This window comes from Sorex fumeus, unplaced genomic scaffold, assembly GCF_029834395.1.
Source record: "Sorex fumeus unplaced genomic scaffold, SorFum_2.1 ptg000051l, whole genome shotgun sequence".
NCBI lineage: Eukaryota > Metazoa > Chordata > Mammalia > Eulipotyphla > Soricidae > Sorex > Sorex fumeus.
Window position 1 is genome coordinate 41993717 of NW_026606108.1, and position 22247 is coordinate 42015963.

Genomic DNA, 22247 nt, shown 5'->3' on the forward strand with positions numbered 1-22247 from the left:
TCAGACTTCACCTGTCATCCTCTGGTCCCCACTGAACTCTATCACTTGTTCTTATAACCTACCAGAACAGCGCTCTCTCTCTCTCTCTCTCTCTCTCTCTCTCTCTCTCTCTCTCTCTCTCTCTCTCTCTCCCTCTCTCTCTTCTCTCTCTCCCCCCTTTCCCCTCCCTTCCTCCGCCCTTCTTCCAGGACATAGGTCCATAACTCAGTCAGATTCACCCCCTCAGAACTGCATATTAGAACCCTCCTCCTCCAGAAAGCCAACTGGGACCCCTCCCCAGCCTGAAGCTCCCTGCTCCTGCCCACAGGAAGCCTGAGATGAGTTGATCCCACAGCCGCGCCTGTTCGTTCCCTGATGACCCTGCACGTCACTTTCCCTTTGCTCTGTGGGAGAGTAAGGCCTTGCTGTGTTGTGCCAAGCACAGCCCTGGCCTCCCCCTGACTCGCCTTCCACTCCATGGAGCACGAATGCTCCCACCAAGCTCGAGACCTTTGTGGACACTAACCCCCTCCCCCTAGCAGTGTGATTCCTCCACCCCAGCATCCTGGTGAATAATTCCCCATGGGCTCCTCCTTTTCTGTCTTTGCTTCACTGGTCAAGTTCCCAGGTTCCCGCCCTCCCACCCCTCCCAACATAGTTCTCACAGGGATCTTTTCCTAATTCTTCACAGCTATTTGATGTGTGTGTGTGTGTGTGTGTGTGTGTGTGTGTGTGTGTGTGTGTCTCTGTGTGTGTGTTTCTTTTGAGGTTACCCCAGCAATGCTCACGGGTTACTCCTGGCTCTGCACTCAGGAATTACTCCTGGTGGTGCTTGGGGGACCATATGGGATGCCAGGGATCAAACCCGTGTCAGTCACGTGCAAGGCAAATGCCCTCCCCGCTGTTCTCTCACTCCCGCTCCAGAACTCCTCAGTTGTTTTTTTTTTTATTATTTATGTTTTATTAGTAAAACACCATGAGGTACAGTTGTAGACTTACAAATTTTTGTGCTTGGGTTTCAATTATACAGTGATCAAATATCCATCCCTCCACCAGTGCCCATTTTCCACTACCACAAGTCCCAGTATCCCTCCCACCCCCCCATCCCCCCCATCCCACCCTGCCTCTGTGGCAGGGCATTCCCTTTTGTTCTCTCTCTCCTTTTGAGTGCTGTGGTTTGCGAAAGAGGCATTTAGTGGAAATCATGTTTGGTCTATAGTCTGCTTTCAGCATACTTAAAAATATGGAACACTTCACAAATTTGCGTGTCATCCTTGCGCAGGGGCCATGCTAATCTTCTCTGTATCGTTCCAATTTTAGTATATGGCTGCCGAAGCGAGCACTTCAGTTGTTTTTATTGTACTCTTATCCTTGCCATGATGTAAGACGGGACTGTCAGCTCCATGACTGTACGAGCTCATCTATCTTGTTGACCATGGTGCCCCTATGCCTGGCAAGATGCATGGCATCTCACAGGCACTTGATAAATATTTGCTGGATGAGTGAATGAATAGAACTTAACTATGTTGATCTGACGCCTTCTTTAGTCTCTAAGACCCTGTTAGAGAAATGGTGCATTTTCTTCCTAAATCCCGCATGTAGCACATGGCCTGAGCCCCTTCACTGTCCTGTGTGTGTGTGTATTTGTTGAATGAATACCAGACTGTAGTAGGAACACATTATCCAGAGACGCAGTGAGAAGATGCTGGTACTAACGGCAGAGCAAAGCAGAAAGATACATAAATGTAATTTAATTCCATTTAAATTAGTCTGGACCTTCCTACTGTAGATTTAAAGTAAGCCTCAAGCATGTCCCTGTATTGTAGAAGAGCTTTAATTCAAAGAAGTGGGAACAAAGGTCTCTTTAGGAAGAAACCATACATTGTGGGACCAAGTCTGCCTTTCTTATCTGAGCAAGGAAGAAAGATTGGAGGGCTTGAGAAAATTCCAGGGTTAGTTATTTCTGCCAGGGAGTGTCAGGTTGGCAGGGTGCACCTCACACCCACTGGCAAAGGAAAGTTTGCCTGAAGAGATAAATGAGACAGTGTGTTCTCCTATCTCATTCCCCCCTGCCCCCCCCCCCCACCCATTCCAGCCATTGTGACCTGGACCAGCCCTGAGGTCAGGCGTCCTGGTTGATTGGCTCCCCACACGCTTCTCCTGGGCCAATTCCTTTCCCTGGGCTGCAATCTCATCTTCCTGAGTTGGCAGTCACCTGTGGCCCTGGCCCCGGGAGGGGCTGTTGGTCATGTGCAGGAGTCAACTTCTACACGTTCCTGAAAACCAATGCGTCGAGCTTCAAGAATTTCGCAGGCACGTTGTTAAACCATTGGCAACTACAATCAACGTTGGTGAGCTTATTTACGCAAGAGGAGTTGGCAAGTGATAGAAGTTGGGGCTTTTCTTTTCTCCCATCCCTCCTTCTTCCTTTTCTCTAATCGCTGCTCTGCCTGCATGGTGCTAGACCAGGGTAAGAGTCCTGGCAGGATTTTCTGAAATCTCAGAACCCACAATTCTGGTGGTGTTGGGTTTTTTTAATTGTTTGTTTGGTTTTGGTTTTGGTTTTGGGGGCCACACCTAGCAATGCTCAGGAGTTACTCCTGGCTCTACACTCAGGAATTACTTGTGGTGGTGCTCGGCAGACCATATGGGGTGCCAGGGATCAAACCCAGGTGAGCCGCCGGCAAGGCAAGCACCCTGCCCACTCTACTATCTCTCCAGCCTCCAAACCCACAATTCTGAAACACAAAACTTCAGATATCTTTCAGGTGACCTGAGACCAAACTGTCCTAAACTAGTTAAAGTCTTTCTTTCTTCTTTATTCCTTCCTTCCTTCCTTTCTTTCTTTCTTTCTTTATTTCTTTTTTGCACTTTATTAATAACTTCTTTTTATCAAAAGACAAAGTGTGTGAAAAGACAGGCCGCACACTGGAAGGTGTTTGCGATACATATATTAAACAAAGGATGCGTCTTCAGAACATACAGAAACTACAACAAAACATTTTTTAAGACAACCAACAAAAAAGGGTCAAAAGACGTACAGGTGCTTTCCAAAGAGGCCCTCCAAAAATATAGAAAGAAGCACTGAGTGGGCATGAACTGTGATTCTGTGGGTTCTAATAAGAAATACCATAACATTCTACATCACATGCCTAGAGCAGAGATTCTAAACCCCCTGGAATTTCATAAATGATAAGAGGGACACAGATGTCTTTTGCTATATAAGGTGTAATGTCTTTCTTTCTTTCTTTTCTTTTTTTTGCTTTTTTAGGTCACACCTGGGGATCCACAGGGGTTACTCCTGGCTCTGCACTCAGGAATTACCCCTGGTGGTGCTCAGGAAACCATATGGGATGCTGGGAATCGAACCCGGGTCTGCTGCGTGCAAGGCAAATGCCCTACCCGCTGTGCTATTACTCTAGCCCCAGTAATGTCTTTCTTAATTCCCCGAATTCATATTTAACTGGATATATAATTATTAACATGTTTGATTATAAGGGGCTATCTCTAGCCCACTGGAGTGCTTCCATTTATACAATATATGGACCTATATATATATATACTTCCAAGCAAATAGCCCCGCCTTACGGAGCATGCATTTCCCTATCTGTTAATTCAAGCTCCCTAGCAGTCTCTGCTGCACAGATGTCCCATGAGTGACAAACGATGATGTGTCGGAAGCATGGAGCCCAGCCTTTGAACACTTGTGCACATTTAGGTGTCCCAACGCTTAAGCACTATCTAGTTTGCTTTGTTGGCCTGTTTTTGTTTGGGAGCCACACCAGATGGTGCTTCAGTATCTACTTCTGGCTCTGTATTCAGGGATCACTCCCAGCAGTGTTTTGGGACTCCTATGTAATGCTGGGGATCGATCCTGGGTTGGTTGTGTTTCAGGCAAGTGCCTTAACCCCTGCACTACCTTTCCAGCCCCTGTCTTGTTTACTTTTGCATGTGGTCCGTGTTACTGACTTCAGATTGAAAATAAAAAACTCCATTTTTAAAAACATTTAGTGATAATTTAGCAATGGTTGGGGGGGAGGGAATCCCCTTCTCTAAGTGAGACTTTTACTTATCGTGGCTGTACAGTGAGGCTCTGTGCTGAGTTGTTCAGCTGCCGACTGTGAGATGACTGTGGAGTTTATGAGTCTGTGCATGTGCAGGAGGAGCGGGACCCTCGGAGTCAATAGCATTGCTTGCCTCTTCTTTAACTGAGGATTCTTCTAACTCTAAATAATCCCCAAGCGTCCCCAAGAACAGGACATTCTCTGGCTCCCCAATCAAATACTATTTGCAGACATCAGAATGTTGTATTCTAGATGCCAACATTTGCTCAGCACCTCTCAGAGGCAGAAGGTTGCTGATAGCCTGGAAACAAGATAAGAAATGGAGAACGGGGAGTAGTTTTTTTAAATCCCTTAAGCCACAATTCTGAAAGGCAAAAGACTGATAACTTTTTTTTATGAGAAAAATATTCCCCTTTTTATTGCCTTTCTGTATTCTGAGTAAGTCTGGAGAAAGTTGCATGTTTCTGCCTGATAACTTAGACATCTCTCAGAAGCACACCCAGACCCAACTGCCCTCAACTTTTTCTTTTTGCCTTTTTTAAATTTTTTTTTGCCTTTTTTTTTAAAACATAAAAATAAATCTTTACTTACAGCTCTACTTCAATTACATGGTAACATGGAAATGAACTCTAATGAAAGTGTGAAAAATTTAAAAAAAATTTTAATGAATCACTATGAAATTTGCATATAAGTGAATCAATATGGAGAGTATCATGCTAAGAGAAATGAGTCAGAGAGAAAAGGACAGATATAGAAGGACCACACTCATTTGTGGAATACGAAGTAACATAATGGGAGAGTAACACCCAAGGAGAGTAGAGAGAAGGGCCAGGAGGATCGCTCTACAGCTTGAAATGCTGGGCGAAAAGCCAGCTGGAATAGAGAAGGGACCACTAAGTAAATGATGCTTGGAGGGCTCATTTGGGATGGGAGATGTGTGCTGAAAGTAGAATATGGACCAAACACGATCGCCACTTAGTGCCTGTATTGCAACTTTAAAAAATCTTTTTTAATTCTCTTGATTCGTATTTATATAACCAGGTGTAGAATTAGTAACATGTTGGATTGTACGAGGCTACCTCCAGCCGACTGGAGTGGTTCCGTTATATGTAGAAGATGTTCCGTACTACCTTTTGAAGACCTCCCTTGATGCTGAAATGCATCAGCCCCAGGGCTTTTCAGATTAGAAACTCGGGACCTGTGTAGGAAACACAGTGCCTGCCTTAACGGAGGGCCCAGTTTGGCCATAGCAGACCATCAACCCTGCTTCTGGGAGGAGGCCACGGATGCTCAGGTAGGGGGACCATCCATCTAATCCAGTTGGATCCCCTGGCAGCTCCCCCCAGATATGTGACATCCCAAGGAGTTCCTCTGCTGTTCCCCATTTCTCCACTGGATTCTGGATCATGGATTCTCTGGATTTTCAGATTCTCCAGTCTTGCCACATCCCCTGCTCCCCCTTTGTTCAGTAGGAGGTCAGGAATTCCTTTAAGTGCTTGGCAAAATCTGCCTCCACTCCAAGAGGAAAAGCAGAGCACACCCTGTTTTTCTTTGGGTGGGGGGAGGGGAGGCGGTTCTGTCTGAACTTGAATGGTGCTCCCCGCCCAGAGCACCCTGCAGACCTGACCATCCGCATCTTCAGCAGAAATGCCCCTCCTGCAGGTTGGCGCTTCAAACCCAGGCCCTGCGCCAAGCGCAGAGACATTCTGCAGGGGCCCCGGATGACCTGTTCTATGTCCTGAAACCTCTTGTTTCTCATGTGTCTCCAAAACTCTTTCCCATCTGTATGCGAGTTACACTCTCCAGAACCCGCCCTGCCAGGACACTCTGCCTCCTCCAAGACTGCAGAGCCTCCAGCTCACGAGAAGATGGTCTGGATCTGTTTCTATTTTCTGTTTTTCCACCTCTCTCAACCTAAAAATTTGGCTTTTCCAACTCTCTCTTTTGCAGTATGCCCTTGTTATCTCTTTGGAAATGCTGAGTTTCTCCTACCATGTTTCACAATAGCCTACTCTGGAAATACCTGTAAATAAGAAAACGCATTCATAATGGGGGTGGGGGGAGATAATGACCTCTTTTTCAAATATTTGCTGTATACCAGGAACAGGAACAGGCCTAAGCAATCTACATACATTGTTTTCTTTAATTTTCAAATAAATTCTGCTAGGTTGGAAATGCTGGTTTTCACTTCTTTGTTTTTACAGGCAGGGAGATAAATGACTAGAATACTCTTCTGTGGCTGGAGCGATAGCACAGCGGTAGGGCGTTTGCCTTGCACGCAGCCAACATGGCCGACCCGAGTTCAATTCCTCCACCCCTCTCGGAGAGCCCGGCAAGCTACCGAGAGTATCTCGCCCGCATAGCAGAGCCTGACAAGCCACCCATGATATATTTGATATGCCAAACACAGTAACAACAAAGTCTCCAATGGAGACGTTACTGGGCTCGCTCGAGCAAATCGATGAACAACGGGAGGGCACTCTTCTGTGTGCAAGCATCTACCTGGACCACTTTCTGTGACATTGGATGACCAGGCATGGGCCAGAGACAGTACTAGGGTCAAGGAACTTGCCTTGCACAGAGCCAACCCCAGTTTGATCCCCAAACTCATATACAGTCTCCCATGCAAGACCGAGAGTGATTGCTGAATGTAGAACCAGGAGTGAGCTGAGTTGCAGCGAGTGTAGCCCAACACCCCACCCATACTCCCCAAAAGAAACAGGCATAAAACCCAACAGAACATGGGTTGAGGCATGATTGAACGTAAGCATTATTCTTTTAGGATGTGGGGGCTCTCCTAAGTGGTGCTGGGAGGGTCCAGGTGGCTCCCTGTGGTACTTGGACAGCTGGGCGGGTGGTTTCCTGTAGGCCTGAGATGCTGTGCACACAGCACCCTCCGCCAGGGCCACCCTGGCAGTACCTGGGACCCTTCAGAGCCACACTGGGTGGTACTCAGAGGGCCGTGTGGTGTCGGGGATCAAACTTGGGTTCCTGTGCATGCTTGTATGCATCTCCAGCCACTGAACTCTCTCCCAGGCCCAAGCGTTACTTTCTTATCTCCCATTTTGCAGCTCAAGAATTTTTGTCATTTAGCTGAGATCACATAGCTCAAATGTCAGAGTTCTAAAGAAAGGGTTTTCTGATTCCCGAGCCTAGGACTTTGGATGCCAGGAAAAGCGGAAGGGGGTTAAAATTGCCCTGAGGGTTGAGAGCTCCTTGGTCTTTTGGAGTCTCTACAAGTTCCCATAACTTAACCCAGGGGTGATTGGCAAGAGGCCCTGGTTCTCATGACGTACAGTCCTTGCAAATCCCTCGCTGGACTTGGGTGGTTCTCTTCCACAGCAGGACCCGGATCTCTTCCAGCGTGTCCCTGAATATCACTGTGATCCCCACAAGTGACGCAGTTTTCATCAAGGTCACCTAGGCCTTTGTCACAGTGGAGGCACACCCCAGGGCTTTTAAAGGGTTAGGTGCAGCTGAGCACAGGTAGGGTGATCCCCACGAGGCATGTGACCTGTTTGGGTTCCTGCCATGTCATTAACCCTTTCGGGATCAGGAAAGCCCTTGAACCGTGCTGTGTGCTGGCTGCCTCATCTGAAAATGTGGCAACTCAGGGACCCTGCTATCCTCTAGGGCCACGAAGAGAGAACAGAACCTGTCCAGGGAAGCCCCCGCCCCCCCACCCCCCCAGCAGTGAGCACCAGAAAAATGCAAACATCATTCTTTAGGGCCTCTTTGTTCTTGATTATTCCCATTTTACTAGCATCTGAGGCCCTGGATATGTGTGAACAAGCCTACATGGGCGCCTGAGATGGCACAGGGCATGGGACCCTCATTCTGCACTCGAGGTCCCCTCTTATCAGAAGGCTAAACAGACGCCTCCCCGTTTTCTGTAGCTAGGAGAGAGAGAGGATCTGGAGCTTCCGGAGAATCCCAAGTCTTCCATCCCTGCTGTCACCCCTCTGGGGCTGGGTGGGGGGTAGCTTGGTCCCCAAAGGCCCTGTGTTCTCTCAGGTCATTTCAAAAAGTCAAAAGGACAAAACTCCCATTTCTGCCACAGTGATGCTGTGCAGACATCCTGGGGTGAGGTGGGGGGTGGAGTGGGGGGTGGGGAGAAGCCAGCTGTCTCGCATGCGCAGCTGCATTTCCAAGTGCTTGGAGGTGAGAGAGAAACACCAGCCCGGTGGAGCTCAAGCAGACCTTGAACACGGGCCCTAAACACCCACTTCCTTTCTGGGTCTCTGTCCGCTGAGACTCAGCCCGAGACTGACCTATCCTAGCATGGCATCCAACACTCCACAGGAAAGAGGGAAGCAGGGCCCAAAGGCGCTCCGTGGGTGTCCCACCCCAGAGCAGGGAGTAAATAGTCCCGGGCCCAGCGTCAGCTATCTAGGGTCTCATGTGCGCAGAATCACCCATGAACACAGTGTCCACGTTGTTTTCATCATCAAAGGAAGCATGGTTTCTTTTTAAGGACTTGGGCTATTCTTAGAGATGCCTCTTCCTTGCCAGCTCTCTTTGATGCCACATGAAGCATCCCAAAGGGCCCTCTCCCCTCTTTGCACAATGGCCCTCTCTGGCCTCTCCGCCAACTCTCCCAGCCCTGTGCCCATTTCACTGGTTAACTCTACCAGATCCACGCCCAGCAGGCACTGGGCAGGAACCACTGGGGTTATGGGAAAAAAATGGAGCCAAAGAACGTCAGCAAAGACCCTGGGGGATGACTGGTGGCTGATAAGGGATGAAAGAGCTTGGGAGAGAGCTGGAATCTCCATCCAAGAAGTTAAACTCAGAGATAAAGCTGCCCTGCTGCCTCCAGGAAGTTGCACTTTGCAAACAAGATACCACTGATCAGAATAAAACCCAAGGGGCAGGGACCCCTGCTGTGACCTCTGACCTTGGTTGGGGGCGGGGGGTGGGGTGGGGGGGGACCTCTCTCGAGTGTTCTCCTTAATTGAGGCAGGTAGTTTAAACCGGTTTGGCTTTCATTTCAATTCCTCATGGTTTTCCTCCTTGTTTTTGTTTTTTATTTTCTAACAGATCTTTCAGAGCCATTCAGATCCTTCACTACCCAGGGCACCTCTCTCCCTTTGGAGAGATCAAAGCCCCCTCCCCCCCCATTGTGGGGGGTATTTGAAAAATGGGCAATTTCCATGTTTTTTTTTCTTAGCCTTTGAAAGCAGATTAGGCAACAGAGGTGAGGAGCACCACCGTCAGCATGAAGCCTTGCCGCCTTGGCCTCCTCTCACTCTGCACATCATCCCTCTGCACTCTCAGAGGTGTAGCATTCCTTGACGTCTCCTTCCTGGCATTATCAGGTTTGAGGGATTCCTCTGGAACTTCATAACTCTCGAGACATTTAGATGAGCCCCTGGGTTGGGGCAGACACAAGCAGAACATTGCCTAAAGCTCGATAACTATATTCTTGCATTTTCAGTGGTGTGTGCAAGCTACTTATGGCTCTCTCTCTCTCTCTCTCTCTCTCTCTCTCTCTCTCCATGTAGAAAATACAAACAAGTTAGGGCTGCTTTTCAAAACCTTCTACCCTATAGGAGGAGTCACTGAATTGTAAGACTTCATGCTCCACAGGAAGCTTGATCCCAAATGCTTAGCAAAACAGTATTTCAGCAATAAGATTATGATGCTATAAAGGGCATCATAATTCTGCCTCGCGAGTCTGACTGTTCCCCTCATCTCTTTGTTCTCCATGTCAGACTCAAATATGTATTTGTGTGAGAGAACAGAAAGTATCTTTCTCTCACCTCTCTCTCTCTCTTTTTTGCGCCACACCCAGCGATGCTTAGGAGTTCCTCCTGGCTCTGCACTCAGGAATTACTCATTGGGTGCTTGGGGGACCACATGGGATGCCAGGGATTGCACCTGAGTTGGCCATATGCAAGGCAAACACCCTACTCACTGTGCTATCACCTCAAGAAAAGGAAATTCCTACTTGTCTCTGCTCTGGCTGTGGGCACAGGGCTCCTGACCCCTGCGTCATTCCATGTGTGATTGGGTGGGCTCCTGCATGGCCACAGAGAGACTAAGCAGAGGTTGGAATTCTCAGGCTGTGCTCCCCTCCCCCTACTCCCGTGAGGAGGGATGGAACCAGGCTTCCTGGTCCATTGTGTTCACATACAGAAGCCTCCATAGAAAATGCCAATGGTGCGGGTCAGAGACTGGGGGGCTTACCAGAAGGAGAGTAGAGACGCCAGAGGCAGGGATGCTTGGCGCCCCTTCCATGTGCCTGTCTCTGTGTCTGTCCGTCATTGACCATCTCCTTTGATGATGAACTGGTGAGCAGTAGACGCCCCGTTCTCCTGAGATCTGCACTCACGCACTCAGCAAAGCTGACCAGGGTTTCCTGGGGACATCTGGCTTAAAGTCAATCTGTCGCTGAAGTCGGGGGGCTTTCTTGTGATGGACGGATGCCCTAACCCCAGGATCTAACCCACTCTCCAGTTAGTGTCAGGATTCAGACCTGAGTTAAATTATGGAACACTGCACTGATACCTCAGAACTGCTCCATGCCGGGAGTAACCCCACATGCTTGGTGACCAGATATGGTAGAATGGAGGGTTTCCATTTGAGCAGTGAAGAGAAATAGGTGGGAAGCTGAGTGTTCTGAATTTTCTCTGTCTGTCTGTTTCTCTCACACACATCCCTACACCTCACTGAGACAAAGACCCTGGTGAAGTATGTTTTGCTCACATTATTTTATCAACACCTAGACCCAGGCCTGTCACATAGTAGTTGCTCCGTAAATATTTAGGAGTGAGTGAATTCAAGCAATGTATTTGCAAAAAAATAAATAAATAAATAAAAGTAAATCAGCTGTTGGGTTTAAAAAAAAAACCAGGTCAGATAAGGTCAGATTTAAGACTTGCCTGTCACTACCGCAATCAGAAGTGTTTTGTGGAATGACTCTGTCCCTGAGTGTTCAGAGGCCTGGAGAGTGAGCGTCTCAGTGCCACCAGGGGGCATGAGGCAATGTATTTTCCTTCCCTGACCATTCCATGCTGTGTGGCCAGTCGCTTCTTCATTTTACCGGCCTCACTTGACCACCTTCATTTTGGGAGGGAAGTGAGCCAGATGGGACAGAAGAGAGAAAACATATGAAAGATCACCATTTTTAATAAGTAAAGACAATATTACTGATTTCCTCCTTTTGTTTTAGGTTCCTTTTATGGCTTGCTAGCACTGTTGCCGATTTGCATTCTTGAAACGAAATCTGATATTTCGTTGATCATGTATTCCTTTGCACCAAATTTGATTTTTTTTTAAAAAATGTTATTCAAAAAAGTAAAAAGAAAAAAAAAAGAAAAGAAGATCTTAAAAAAAAAAAAACAAGGGGCTGGAGTGATAGCACAGTGGGTAGGACGTTTGCCTTGCACGTGGCCGACCCAGGTTCGAATACCAGCATACCATATGGTCCCCTGAGCACTGCCAGGAGTAATTCCTGAGTGCAGAGCAAGGAGTAACCCCTGAGCATCGCCAGAAGTGACCCAAAAAGCAAAAATATATATATATATATATATTTTATAAAGTGCCAAGGGGAGGACTCTGAGGGATGGAGCACAAGCCTTACATCCCTGAGGCTCCAGGTTCAATCCCTGGTGGCTCATGATCCAGTGCTCAGAGCAAGCTGGGTGTAGCTCTCATTGACCCCAGGAACCACTGAGGGGGTGGGGGGAATCTTCAAGGCTATCACATTAAAATACTATTTACTCTGCAGCCAGGACAATTGTCCTAAGAACCGTAGGACATGTTTTGCATGCCAGATGCCTGGGTTCCGTTCCTGGCACCTCCAGGAGTGGTTCCTAAGCACCAAGCTGGGAGTAGCCTCCTGAGCAAAGCCGGGTGTGTGCCTGCCTCCCCGCCCTGCCCAGGCACAAAGAAATCAAAATTTATCTCGGTTTCTGGCTGAAGTCTGCACTGAAGTGCTTTCCTCACGCACCACACCCCACTCCTGTTCATTGGCTGACTCTCTCGAACTCAGAATCAAGCCCTTTGATCAAGGTTTTGAAATGCACGCACTTATTCCTCACTGCCAACACTCTCGGCCTCCATCTGGGCTTCTGAAATAGCTTCCCCTTTTCTTTCTGGGGCCCAATAGTTATTTCTACACCCAGAGGCTCAGATCTTTTCGAGCTCACAGAGACGGGTCTCTGGCTTCAAACCACCCATGGCTTTTCATGTCCATCAAGTACCACTGAAATCTATCCCCTGGCCCTGCATACTGCAGCCTTCCCTGCTTTCCCACCCTCCCAGCCTTCTTCCCCAAATGCCGCCCCCCTTGCCCTTTGCACTGCCCTCCCCCAGCCCTTTGCACGGCCTGTTTCCCGCTCTCTCTGGACACCACCTCCTTGAGGCCTTCTCTGAGCTCCTGCCAGGCCCCGCTCTGTCCCTGACTTGCTTTCTGTTCTTTCCCTTCCCCGAATGTTTCCTCACTTGTCACCAATGATGGATGGGTCCCTCCATGTGTTTGTGGGTTTGGTGTCTTCCGCCCTCGCCACATGGCCAGCTCCTGGGGGACGGTGCATGTTGATCCACCGTCTTCTCCCCAGTCCCGCGGTGAGACCTGAGCCCCAAGGAGCCGGGCAAATATTTGTTGAGTGAATAAGGGATGGGGGGACCACAGACATCAATCTCTAGCTTGCAAAATCTTGACCTCAGGATGCTGCCCCTCGCCATGGAGTTTTCCCGGCCCCTCCCTGCTGCCCTGGGCCACCGTGAACGTCGCTCTTCCAAAGCAAGCGTCCCTCCTGCACCCTAGATTCTATCAACAGAGAGAGTGCGAAGCAAATATAGAGATAATTGCTGATTCTCACTCCGCCAGTCCCCGCTCCCCATCATCAACGTCCTCCCCAGAACCTGCTCAGAATTCCTGCAAACCACAGGAAGCCAGTCTGCTCACCACTCAAAAGCACTGACAAAAATAGGCCCGACTTGCCCCCTCCCTGTGCCAGGCCCCTTTCCTCCAGTCCACGGGTGTAAGGACACTGTCTGCTCTTTGGGGCCTCCCTGATGGATTGTTCTGGAACTGCTCAGAGTATGCCCCCCGGCTGTTCCCCACCCAGGTTATTATAACCCGGGCTGGTACTCAGGACTATTCCCAGGGTTTTGTTGTATATTAAAATGATAAACACAGCTTGTGACAGAAAAGTGAATGGACCATGCATTAAACCATGGAGCCATGCCTCCCTGGGAGGAAAGGGTGTTGCTCCCTTCTGCCTCCTCCACCACCACCCCCAAGCAGCAAGGTGGCCGCAGCTTCAGAGCTTATAAGAAAGCCAGGTATGAACCGGCATTGACTGGGAAACTGCAGTCTCATGGGAAGGGGGGCGGTACCGGCTTGTCCTTCACGCCCTACCGAGGTCATGAGTTGCCCCCCACGAGCGGCTCTCCAGCACAGCCATAACACTGACGCACAGAAACTAATCTCGTAATTATCTGGCTCTTTGCAGAAATCCAAAATCATTATATGATTCTCATAACCAGCTATAGAAAACAAAATATTTCACAATGCCTTTTCAGCAATTCTGATTGTTGGGGGGGAAATTCCAAACGATAATGGTGCATCTTTTGTCGAAATAATGGATGTAGTCAATGTAGAGAATAGTTAAGTGGAAATCATCTGCCTCACAGGCATTGGGAGGGGTGGGAGGGAGGTATATTGGGGTTCTTGGTGGTGAAAAATGTGTACTGGTGAAGGGAGAGGTGTTTGATCATTGTATGACCGAGACTTAAACCTGAAAGCTTAGTAACTTTTCCCACAGTGATTCAATAAATAAATATAAGAAGAAAAAATAATAAATAAATAAAATTATAAAAAAAAAAGTAAGATGGAGTTCATGCCCAATTTAATCAGCTAATCAGTGGCTGAATAAATAGCAATACTCCTACATAAAAAAATAAATAAAATGATAAACAAGGTCTGGAGTAATAGTACAGTGGGGAGGGCATTTGCCTTGCATATGGTCACCCGGATTCAATCCTCGGTATCCCATAGGGTCCCCTAAGCACCACCGAGAGTGGTTCCCAAGCACAGAGCCAGGAGTAACCCCTGAACATTACCAGGTGTGGCCCCCAAACAAACAAAAATTGATACAAGAGAAACCGAGGCCCCAGGGAGCAGTTGGGCTGTGCTAGTGACTATGGAAGGTCCATCCAGACCAGCGCTGCACCCCCAGTGCTCCGCTCACGTTCCTCAGCTCCCAGCTGGGTACGCCACCCTATCCTTCACTTCCTTTCCTGTCTGCTTGCCAGTGCCTCACCTGCCTGCTTTGTGCAGATCACTGACAAGTGGTTTGCCTTAGATTTAATAGCCTTGTTTAAAGAAAGCCTCATTTTGCTGGTATAATTGCACAACCTTTTCATAAATTGCTCAGAATTCCTGCAAACCACAGAAGAGAGGAGAGGAGAGGAAAGAAAGAGAAGAGAGAGACAAGAGAAGAGAGAAAGAAGAGAGAAGAATAAAGAAGAGAGAGAAGAGATAGGAGAGAGGGAGAACAGAGAGCGCGCGTGCGCGCGCGCGAGAGAGAGAGAGAGAGAGAGAGAAAGAGAGAGAGAGAGAGAGAGAGAGCACGCACACCCCACTTGTCATTGGCCTTTGCTGAGATGCTGCCATGTGCCTACAGAGTATCTTTGGCCACTAAGAGGGACAGCCACTGCCACTCTGTTCTCTTGGACACGCAAAGCCAAGGTGCCACACCTGAGCTTTTTCCTGGAGTGGCCAGACTCTTGCGCGATCCTCCAAAGGGGCTTGCTTACCCCATGTGCTATCCCTGAGCTCTGCATCAAGACCTCTCAGGTGTCTCCTATACATCAGGGCCATACGCATGGCCACAGGTGAGCAGTGCCTCTCACTGTACCATTAGGTCAAGTCCACCAGGAAGGCAGTTGACATAGAAACCAATCAATATGAGGGAGGGAGATGAAAGTTAGAAAATACAGGCAAACGGCAATGAAATATTTCTAAAGAGTGTTCCTCTATCCTAATAAGCCAGAGATAACTTCTCTTACCATTCTGCACGTAGAGAAGTAAGCATTTGATGAAGGTGAATCATACACACACACACACAAATACATATTTTTGTAAATTTATAAACACACAAATACATGACTCCACTTTGTAACATTTTCATGTATATGTAATCTGCTGTTCTGTACCTGACTTTGCTCAATATATCAGCACTCTTCCCCCCACCCCCACCCCCGGCACTGATGGTGAAGCCCACTGCTCCCTGCCATCAGGCTTGGGGGCTCCATCACATGCACATGCACAGCTGAGTGAATTCTCTGTTCCTGGACATATGGCTGCTTTCCCGTCTGTCTTTAGAATCAAAACTACCATGTTCATTCTCATATACTGTCACCTTCTTGAGGGAACACTTTGAAGTGGGATTGCTAAGTGAAAGCAGACACATTTTATTAAGGTTTATATTAGAATTTTTTGGAAGTTTGTAACTTTTTTTTTTTGAAAAAAATAAAGGGGGGTCCAAGTGATAGTATACCAGGTAGGGAGCTTGCCTTGCAAGCGGTTGACCTGGGTTCAATCCCCAGCATCCCCCCTCCGGGAGTGATGCCTGAGTACCACCGAGGGTGGCCCAAAAACCAAATGAATAAGTACAATATATGTATATTTTATTTGTGTACGCGTGGTTTTTATATTTTGGCCCACACCCCACGGTGCTCAGGCGCTACTCCTGGCTCCGTGCTCAGGAGTTGCTAAAGGGTCGGGGGCAGCGGAACCTCTGCTTTGCCAGGGATTGAGCTGGGGTTGGCTGCCTACAGGGCAAGCACCTTCATACTGGTGCTGTCTCTCTGGTCCCATGTTTATCACTCTCTGGGCTTTAAGGATTGTTTTATCTCCTCGCCCTATCTGCTTCCTTCCTTCCTACATGCTGTATCTGCTCTTCCGGGCCAGAGGAGAAATAACTGCAAAGTCGGAACCTGCCGACTGTGATTTCAGAGTCCCCGGGTCAGAGGAGAGACTCACCCTTTCACCCAGACTTGAGGATGAGCCGCTCCTGGAAAGTGATTTCACTCCATCTGCTGCCCCCGGCTCTGCTCGAGGGAGACTTTCCCCAGCACTGCCGTGTGTGACCCTTGAGCATGTGTTCCCGGGCCAAAGGGAGCAGAATGTTCGAGGCGGCTGGGGCTGTGGTCAGCCGGCCATTGCATTGCCCTTTGCCTCTGTCACTTGTGAACCACTCCCCTCCTTGGCTAACGCTGCCCTCAGCTCTCAGCTCTGAGCAGCCTCTGCTGGCTGTGACCCCACAATTCCAGCCCTGGATTCACTGGCCCCAAGTGTTTCGAGTGTGCCTGCTAATCCCCTGTCCATTTGTTCAGTGTGAGCGACCCTCTCCCCCATCTCTCCCACTTTCTAGCCGGCGGGGTCTTGGGGATCTGGTGCTGGGGACACAGCCTATGCCAAAGGTGATCAGGAAATAGCTGTTGAACTCCCGGAGCCCCGGTAGCCTCTCAGACAGAGCTGAGGCTTGGCACAGCCAAAGAAGTGGCGGGCAATTGAGAAGTCTTGGTCATTCCACATTCCAAGTGGTGTCTGGGTTTCGATTGAAAATAAGAGAAGAACGCGCTGTGATTCAGAGCCGGGGCTGTTCCCTCTGCCTCTCCGCTTCACAGGCGTGAGCTCATCCTCGGAGTCCAGCCGCATGCAAACAAGTACCTGGCTGGGGGGTGGTTGATGAGAGCACTTGAGGGGAGCAGGGCAGTATCCCAGGTGACATGCTCCCAGCCAAAGGGGATGTTGTTCACAGGGTTTGTACAGGGAATTGACTGATGAATTAAGCTTCCTTTGGTGCTAGCCATGGAGCTCCGGACTACGTATCTGCCTAAGCGTGCTGTGGAGATGGAGCTGCCTGTCCTTCTTTGACTCAGTTTGGACTCCTGTAAGGAAGCAGGAGGCTGATTGCCTGATTAAGGAAAGGAACTTCTCTTTCCTTTATCCTTTCATTTTTTCCTTTACCTTTCCCTTTTCCTTTTTACTTTCCCCTTTCTCTTTTCCCTTTCCCTTCCTTTCCCTTCTCTTCCCTTTTTTTCCTTCCCTTCCCCTTTCTTTCCCTTCTCTTTCCTTCCCTTCCCTTCCCTTCTCTTCCCTTCCCCTCCCCTCCCCTCCCCTTCTCTTCCCTTCCCTTCCCTTCCCTTCCCTTCCCTTCCCTTCCCTTCCCTTCCCTTCCCTTCCCTTCCCTTCCCTTCTCTTCCCTTTCCTTCCCTCCTTTTGATTTGGCACCATCCTTTATGTTTCCTGGGGCCTTTTCCATGAAGCAGAGGCACCCAAAAGGTGCGGGGACCACCCCCCCCCCACCACCACCACCAGGGAAGCTCTCCCTGAGGGGCTGAGGCCAGAGGCTGCAGCAGTGGCAGGGGAGCTAGCTTCCCTCAGCTGCCCTTCACTGGGAAATGTGGTGCAAGTGGTCAGCTTCTTTGCCCACTGGGTGGAGCTCAGCCTGCCTTGGAGGGCGGAGGGACATAAATCAGGTACTGGAGGCCATGCCATTAGCATCCAGCATCATCCGGCTTAGTCATTTCAGCACCAGCATCTTCTGGCGCAGGCTTGCCTGCATCCCTTAATGAATTAAATGGCTGGAGTATGCGCCCCTCCCTCCCTCTGTAAAAACCACCATTCACACTCTTTGTTCTTCTGCTGATTAAAACCATTGTTTGAGGGCCCAGGGAGTAATGGGGTCACTATTTCCCCATCTCCAGCATTAAGGTGCTGACTCTGAGATTCACAGAGCAAATCTTATTTTTCTTTCGCTGCCTCTGCCAGACCCCCACAGTGGGGTCTTCTCTGCTTGGGACTCACATAAGGGTCTATCCCCACAAATTCTGATTCTTAGAGGGGCTGGGTGTGAGAAGCCTCAGTCTAAGGAACCTCACTTTCTCCCTCAAGATAGAGGAAAGGAATTCAGCCCAGAAGGGAGGGACCAGCTTGATTATTTTTCTCCTTTTAGCAGAGTCACTAAAATATCTCCAAATCCACTCTCCTTGTTTTCTTTAAAAGCAGTGGCTCCGGGGACTCTGCCCATTTTGATATTCCCCCCTCCTTTCTTTCCATTACTCATATTTCCTTTACTGAATTATTGTTTGTCCCTGTTGGGGGAGTTGGACTTGGGGGGGGGCATAGAGAGTAATGCAGAGAGTGAGGCAGAATGAGTGAAGTTCCCAGCTCTGTCTACCCATTTGGCTGTGCGAGACTGGGGGACAAGGGGGTGTTTCCCGCCTCTGCAGCAGGGGGAGGTGGCAAGGAGGTGATGGGTGGGAGGGTGTGAGCAAGGTCACTGCTGGGTGTCTTCATGCTTGTTCCCTTGAGCCTCTCTCTCATTGGATCTGGTTTGTGGACTTGATTCTACCCCCATAACATCAATAGTGAATGAGTTTCTATAAAGATGGCAAAACTAGACTCAGCTAATTCACAGTTTTCCACGGCTCTGGTTCTGTTTGCTGATCCTGATGGGTGCAAAGACCTGAGTTCCTCTGACTCCAGCCAGGGAGGGACCAATTCTGAGACCCAGACCGGACCTAACCACCTCACACTGCCCATCATCAGATGAAATCCAAGGGCTGGAAGTCAATGGTTTCCAGGTGACAAAGCAGTGCTGTTAGCTTTTCATTTCTCTCTGTCTCTCATTTTATTTGATAAAGTTGTTCGAGATTGGATACACATTCCACAGAGAACTGGAGCTGGGCAGATGGATCTGCACGAATTCAGAAACCCTCCGAACGATGCACAGTCAGATTCACAATCTAAGATGCCACTTCTGAAGAGTAGAGGCACATCGGAGGCTAAAGGCTGGAAAAGAGGAAATAACCTCGGAAGAGACAGCAGACCTGACAGGGCCGCAAAGGTGGGTGCAGGTCCACCGTGCCCTCTGCTCTCCCGGCTTCCCGGATTCACTGGCCCCGTCTCTTGCTCCCGAAGATGGTGGCATCCGGCCAGAGCATAGGCTAGAAGAGCACTTACACATGCATTTAAAAATCCCCATATAGGTACTCAAACATTGTTTGACTGAAACACAATTATAAAAGTTTATAAGTCTGTAGCGATAGCACAGCAGTAGGGCATTTGCCTTGCACGCAGCCAATATGGCTGACCCGAGTTCGATTCCTCTGCCCCTCTCGGAGAGCCCGGCAAGCTTCGGAGAGTATCTCGCCTGCATGGCAGAGCCTGGCAAGCTACCCATGACATATTCAATATGCCAAACACAGTAACAACAAGTCTCACGATGGAGACGTTACTGGGCCCGCTCGAGCAAATCGATGAACAATGGGAGGACCGTGACCATGACCATGACCATAAATCTGTAACTGTAATGGTGATTCATTAAATTATAAAAAAAAATAATTTTAAAAAATCCCCATGTCAACCACTATGACAATGACAGTTGGAAATGATCACTCTGGACAAGAACGAAGTGCTAAAAGTAGGCAAAGGGATATACATGATAACCTGACAGTTCCTGTGTCACAAACCATAATGATGAGAGACAGAGAGAGGAGAGAGAGAGAGAGAGAGGAAGAGGAAGAGGAAGAGGAAGAGGAAGAGGAAGAAGAAGAAGAAGAAGAAGAAGAAGAAGAAGAAGAAGAAGAAGAAGAAGAAGAAGAAGAAGAAGAAGAAAAGAGAAGAGAAGAAAAGAAAGAGAAGAAGACGACGACTTGGGGTAGAAGGAAGGAAAGTGGGGACGTTGGTGGTCAGGAATGTACCTTGGTGAAGAGAGGGACGTTGGAACATTGTATGACTGAAACTCAATCATGGACAACATTGTAACTATTTATTCATTGTGCTTTTATTAAACAAAACTTTTTTTTTAAATCCCGGTAGCAGGCCAAGAGGAGCTCAAGTGCCACAGCCTTACCTTAGCATTCTCAGGCCTTGAGCTGTAACCAGTTCACGTCCAGCACTGCTAGGCCCAAGCATCAAACCCTCAGGCTAAACCTCCTCAGGGATGGCCCTGGCACCCCACTTCCTCACTGTCCACTGACCACAGTCTCTTTAAAAGTCCCTGTACCAAATCTTCCAGGACAGATAATCCCTACATGAGATGCTGCTGCTTTGGGAACGTGAGAGTCAGTCAGTTACCACATGGATTCTGTCCCCCTCACACACTCCTTCCTTTCAACGAGCACTTACTAAGTATATCTGCGTGCCAAGTGCATGCAACAAACAGGGCATCAGAGGCCAAGTAACATGATCAAAGGCTCTGCCTCATGGAATCAAGTCGAGGTGAAGAGAACAGTCCAGAAAAGAGCTTCCATAAAACACGGAGGCATCGGGAAGGTTTGTCTGGTTTTGTAACATCTGAGCAGGGTTGATGGTGCCCGATGCCTGACGGGTGGTGGATGGCCTTGTGGGCAAAGCAAGTTCAAAGGTGCAGATGTGGGAGCGCATCTGGCACTTCTGCCAACGGCAAAGGATTTCCTCATGGTAGAAACCACCAAGGGACTCGAGGCCAGGGAACTCTTGAGCCCTCCTGACTCATAACAAGGACCGGGTGAGGCAGGCTGGGAGGCAGTCTGGGTCATGGGCATGCCTCAGGAAATGACCGGAATGGAAGGTCCACAGTGGCAGGACCCAGCTGACAATGTCACTGTCTGAGAATGGAGCTAAAAACATGCCACTTCCTAATTTTTTTTAAAAAAAACAACCTCTGTGAAGTGAATGAATGAAGGCCCCTGAGAATGACCTCTGCACCCCCGAGTCATCCAGCCCCACAGATGACATCCAGTCCCACATGGTCCCACGGTGGTCACTTTCACCCACAAGAGATGACACGGTCTTGTAGAATAGAGAAGCATGACTCGGATATTGGCTTCTCGGGGCCACAGACATGTCACCGAGGGACAGAAGACTGGCCTGGTTATATAGTGAGTCTGGATGACATGGAGAAGAGCAGGGCCAATGGTACCCTAAGGGGCCAGGTGTAAGGGGACTCGGGCTTCTCCCCTCCCCCCACATTCAGCGTCTATGGAGACATCATGCTGCCTCGCTTGCACACGGGTGCTCAGGGTTCAGTCCTGATGCTCCGGGAATCACCTGTGGTGTCAGGATGAATTAAGTTCCACTGAGTGCAAGGCAAGCCCCTTAACCCCTGTACTGCCTCTCCAACCCTAATCTAATCTATATAAAGGGCAAATGCTTCGGGGAGTGAGGTGGAAAGATGCTGTCTTCATCCTGAACCTACCTGGATCCTGACCAAGTCCACCCTCAATGTGTGGCTGGCCTAGGGCCGCTCCTGATTCTTACATCCTCCCACCCTCCCCCCGGGCCTCCGAAGTAAATTTGTTCTCCCAGAAGCCAGGGATTGGCAACTGTGCATTTCCCTTTCCCGATGTTGCACATGGTTAATAAAATGCTCCTGGTGAATGACAGATTTGTTGAGATTTCAGTTATTAAATTAAATAACTGTGAGATGTCTATCTATGGCTTTGGGAACTACCTGCTTTTAATTTTATTTATTTATTTTGGGGTTTAAGGCCACACACATTGATACTTGGGACTTACTCCTGGTTCTGCACTCAGAAATCACCCCTCGCAGGACTCAGGGTATCAAACCCAGGTCAGCCGCACGCCAAGCAAGCACCCTACCTGCCTTCTGATCTCTCCAGTCCATCCTACCTATTTTTAAAAGAAATTTGAATTGGGGCATGGAAGCAATAATTTTGGAGCAGAGAACTCTTGGGGGGAAACTTCATGCCTAGATGCTTCTCTTGGGGGAAAGTGTAAAGGCTTTCTAGTTTGGAGGCAGGGGTGCTGGGCGAGAAAAGGCATTCTAGAATCTCAAAAAGGGCATGGGGCAATGAGGCAGACAGTGTGTTTTGCTGTCTTCATCTGTGTAGTGGTACAAGGCTATTGGAGATCATCAAAACTGTTCCCACCAGTAATAGATCACAAGAGTCTGTGTTCATTCAGCTGGTTGATAAAGGTTTACTATTTTTATTGTTTTTCTTTTCCATTTATTTCTTTGAGGATATTAAGTTTATATATATGCATAGAATATAATGCAACTATGCCTCTATATATACATGTTTCATTCTATCTATCTATCTACACAGCTATAAAAATGGATTTTATTAGTATTTGGAAAGGTTTCTTTTGGGGGTGGGGCTGTTAGACCACACCTAGCAGTGCTCAGGACTTACTCCTGGCTCTGCACTCAGCGATCATTCAACTGGGGTGCTTAG

The 22247-nt window shown here is 48.6% G+C and overlaps 1 protein-coding gene, 1 long non-coding RNA gene and 1 other non-coding gene across 3 annotated transcripts in view; all 3 read right to left on the minus strand.

The window, feature by feature from the left end:
- The window catches only part of LOC130033130 (uncharacterized), a 202105-nt gene that overhangs the window by 26745 nt on the left and 153113 nt on the right, over positions 1 to 22247 (minus strand). The gene's annotated exons all lie outside the window — the stretch shown is intronic.
- FGF1 (fibroblast growth factor 1) overlaps positions 1 to 22247 on the minus strand; it is a 95539-nt gene that overhangs the window by 25975 nt on the left and 47317 nt on the right. The gene's annotated exons all lie outside the window — the stretch shown is intronic.
- LOC130033235 (U6 spliceosomal RNA) lies at positions 1217 to 1320 on the minus strand. Its single transcript, XR_008793937.1, has one exon. It is a non-coding gene; the product is annotated as a U6 spliceosomal RNA (small nuclear RNA).